Below are 4,786 nucleotides of genomic sequence, written 5' to 3' on the forward strand. Positions count from 1 at the left end.
CCAATACATTTTCAAATCAATATTCCATATAACGTACATATTCACATATGAGTTTCCATCTCCATCTTTTGGTCTCCCACATATTTTCATGTTTAGCACGCTAAGATTGGAAATGGACTGAATACCGGTTCCATCTGCATTCTTTATTTACAACTTGACTAATTCTGCAGTAACTGTTAGAAATCGAAAAGAGCGAAAAAAAGCTCATATCCAATTGAATTTTCCATACTTTCGTTACTATCACATTGGCAACGCGTTAATCAAGATGAGCCTCTTCCATAGAACCCATCCCTAGATTCCAATAAAATTTCGAGGCGAGTGCAGAAGTGTTCTTGGTTGCAGTGGGGCGAGTGACTTACTTCAATTTTTCCCATCTTCGTGCCCGAAAGGACGTGGCAGTGCCGTTTGTTAACCTCACACAGCTTTTGAACTGAGCACATTGAGGTTGAGTGCAATTCCATGTTTCAGCCATTGGCTTTCTATGCAGTGATTGTTCTGGTAAAATACGGAGTAGCAATTCTCAAAGTTTAAGGTTATCATGCTCATATTCTACTTTTGAAATTCAGTGATCTTCTCATAAGACAAGATCCTCGACTAATTCTAATAGCTTTTGAGCGAAACATCGTATTTCGCATGAAAAAAAACTGAAGCATAATGCATTTCTTCAAATTGTGGGCGATCCGGTATTATTTAACGACCATGGTTGGAGATACATTCTAATATTATTCTGACATGCGATATTGCTCGCATCAAGTTTTGGTCTCCAGTTAGCCTTGCGGAAAAACGTAGGATTGTCACTCCGGAGATGGCGAGTTGATTCTCAATCCCGGTCTTGATGTTCTGATTTTTTCTTATTCGGTGATCCAGAGAAACGTAGACATTAGACTGCTACTAGTAGCACCGCATTCATCAGAAACAGAATTATTGGCAGATTATTAAGCATTTGTTGTAGTGATGTTTTGTTTTATCACCAAAATCGATTTGGCACTTATGGTACTGGTACTGGCTGCTAGCTTAGGCAAACTAGGATATTTGATACGAACAGGTGAGTCATTGGTAATCTTAAATTAAGTTTAGATTACGCAAGTAAATTGATAAGAGCTTGATTTGAAGGTCTCAACTCCTTCTTCAACTCACTTTGAACTGAAAAGAAAGTTGAACATGTTCAACCTTTTGGCAAGTTAAATGAATTTTACTGAAATAATCAAATACGATGTCAAACCTTGGTCAAAATGTAGCATGATACTTTGGCTCAACGCCCTTTGTTGTTTCTCGAAAACTTGCTTTGTATTTATAGTGCTTTAATAAGCCATTGGTTTTCATCATCAAACCATTTCAACTATGAATGGTGGACCTTCAAATCGCCCACGACATGCTTTTGAACTGTGTTCCAAATCGCAAACCTTCCTTTCAATATATCTGGCTATCATCATAACTCGCGTATCATTCCAACTTTCTTTGGTGGCCCAACACGCCATTCCTTGTGTTCCTCCCAACACACCATTGAGTTCCTGAAACATTAATCATTTCAGCTTCACTTGACGAGCTTACAAATATGCTAGTACGGTCTTTAAAACACGCTAACCATTTTTACTTTACTTGGCGTTCCTCAAAACACGCAAATCAGCGGTATTCAAAACAACAAATCCTTTCATCTTTCTTGGCGTTCTCAAACACGCCTATTGCGGTACCAAACACGCAAAATCCTTTCAGGTTTACTTGGCGGTCTCCAAACACGCCATAATAGTTCTAAACACGCAAATCATTTCCATCTCTATTGGTGGTCTTCCAACACGTCATAGCTGTCTCAAAACCCGCAAAAAATCATCTTTACTTGGCGGTCCTCCAAACACGCCATTGTGGTACTCAAAACACGCAAACCATTATTTGGCGGTCCCCAAACGCCATTGCAGTCTCACAACTCGCCAGTCATTTCATCTTTACTTGGCGGTCCTCAAACACGCCATTCCGATCCTTGAAACTCGCCAATCATTTAGCAATACGTAACTGAACCGCTAATACACTGATTTATAATATTTTAATAATATTTTAAAGGTCACGATTTCACTTGGCCACACACCGAAATCTTAAATAGCATTTCAGAAAAACATCTTACTGAAAATCAATCAGCATTTTTGGAGTTTACCGAAAGTCAGTAATTTGATTTGTCTTCACTGAAAACCAGTATACCTCTCCAGATTACTGATCGTACAGCATTCCACATCGACTTGACAGCAGCACTTGATAGATTAATGAAAGCAGCAGCCATTTTTAGTTTGAGCAGATGCTTTTCAAATTAGGTGGCGGATTTTAATTTTGTTGGTGTTTTTAAACATTGAACTCCGCTCAAAAGAACATGATACCGGTAGGTATTCCATCTAATGAATTATATCGTATACATTTACATAAAATAAATATCGAATAATCATATGTAAAACTATACATATTTTTCAGTCAAATACAATCGGGCTTTAACAAACTTTTTTTTTATTAAAAAATCGGATACAAGTGTAAGCAGCTTATTACGAGTGTTATTATATAATTTATGATGTTCTATTTTGTAAATGAATGAAAGTACTATTTAGTAAATTTGTCTATAATTAATGCGTAGATTGAAAAAGCTGATGATATCAGCAATTAGAAGTATTTTGCTAAATCTAATCAGCATAATGCTGTCAAATCCTGCAATGGCCAAACTGACTGGATTTTCAGCAAACTTTGCTGACGATTCAGTAAATAGCTGTCAAATGAAATGACAGTCTATCTTTGCTGACGTATTTTACGGTAATTTCGAGTTTGCTTTGAAAAGAATTGCTTCGATTCAGCTCGGCAAAATTCAGCAAAATAATGCTGATTTACGGCGAAAAAAATTTGGTGTGCAGGTTTTCGACTATGTTGAGGATTCCGTGACACTTTTACGAGAAGGCCAAAATGGTTTCGATTCTGGACACATCGTTAGGCTACACAAAAAAAAATGCAGGATTATCTGGAGTTGACGGCATATGTGCTACAGAGCTCTCACCCAGCCGATGTTCCGCATGAGCTACATTTGAAGATCGGTTCAGACTACCGCAAATGATCACTGTGTGCTGCTGTTCCTGCAAAGGCTGACATCCTCGAATTAAGCACATTTGTCTTCTGCACCTGTGCCAGTAAATATTGACATGATCGATACAAAAATGTTTGCTGAGATTTTAAAATCTAATGATTTCAGATTCAGGTCAGTTGAGTTTATGACGTGCACGGATTCCCCGACAAGCATGGGGTAGGAGTTAGAGTACTGGAAATCATCAATGGCGCCTGCAAAACTACTGTTGTTGTTGATGCAAATGTGAGGCTGGCGCATATCATTTCGGTGAAAAAACAGGACAAACAACGCGCTTGTAAAACAGGGACATTTTAAAAACTTTGTGATAAAATTTAAGAGCTGTGAAAATTTTAAAATTTATGGCCCTAATATTTAGATTGAATCGTTCACCACCATAACTATTGTATTCAGTTAGTTGTGAAAAATACTAAACTACAAATATTTCACTCTTCAAAGGGATGCGGACAAAAATACGAAGGAACAGAAAATAACTCAATTTTCAATTTGAAAAAAAAATTTGAATTTTATTTTAATCATTCATTAAGGTTTTTTACCAATATCGAAAACTTTTCCAGTTCTGAACAATTGAAAATAACAAACAATAGTCAAAGTACACCAAATCTAATCAATTTACAAGCTTTTTTGATCGAAATAGAACTAAATGATGCTTAAAGTTGACTCACACTTCAGGAATCTTGTCCGTGATTTTGTTCCCCATGTACTCCCCAAAAAAAGCAGGACTTATGCAATTTTGTCGCGAAAAGTAAAAAAAATCCTGCGTCAATTTGTAGTCTGGTTTCACAGCTTGAACTCTCAGAGATTTCCGCCAGATTGTATTTTGAATCGAGTCGAATTTCAAATTTTTCATAACGGAATCCCATAAATCTCGCCCACACACATGGGAGCACAATTTGCAGACAAGCTCCTGATATGTGAACTATAGCCTTAAAGTACGTGGGGACCTTGAATCTAGCCTTTAATCCGACCAAATTTCCCTACCTACCTAGTGCCTACTTCGAAAGATTCAAAAATAATAATCGAAAATGAACTTAATCTGAAAATTAGAAGAATGTCTGTCCCTGCGCTTCATTTTATTGACGTTGGCGCGTGACCTGATTTTCAGGAAATACTTACTAATTTCGTTCAATCCACTGATGAAAATGGCCAAATTTTAATACCTCTGGAATAAGCAAAAACAATCATTGACTGTATGAAAAATATCCCGGAGAAGCACCTTTTATTAACTGTTAAAAACCTTAAGAAAAGTCGATCAATGGAAAATACAAAACGGCATAGATAGTAGAGTGGGGGCGCAGTTGTATGGAAAACGCAAACTTCGTCCGATCAAGTGAGATCTAGGTTTTCTGAATCGTTTTGGGACCCCAATCAACTATTGCAAAATATGGGCTCGATTGGTTTGCAACCTCGCATGCCGCATCGCGTTTTAAATTTACATGGAGATTAGTATGGGAAAACGTACTTTTTACATTTTTGCACTTAGCGGCTTCAATTTATCATCAATCACGTGACTCAATATGTTGGCATATAGTTTGGAAGATGCCAGAAACACTTTGCCGAAGAAGGTACGTAGCTGGAAGGTCTACAAAAAATGTTATTATGTTTTGAAGATTGATTGCTCAAACCATATGCCAGAAATCAATATTTCTGCCAGCACTACCAGACAAGCCTATGGTTATC

This window comes from Armigeres subalbatus, chromosome 1 (genome assembly GCF_024139115.2).
Source record: "Armigeres subalbatus isolate Guangzhou_Male chromosome 1, GZ_Asu_2, whole genome shotgun sequence".
Lineage (NCBI taxonomy): Eukaryota > Metazoa > Arthropoda > Insecta > Diptera > Culicidae > Armigeres > Armigeres subalbatus.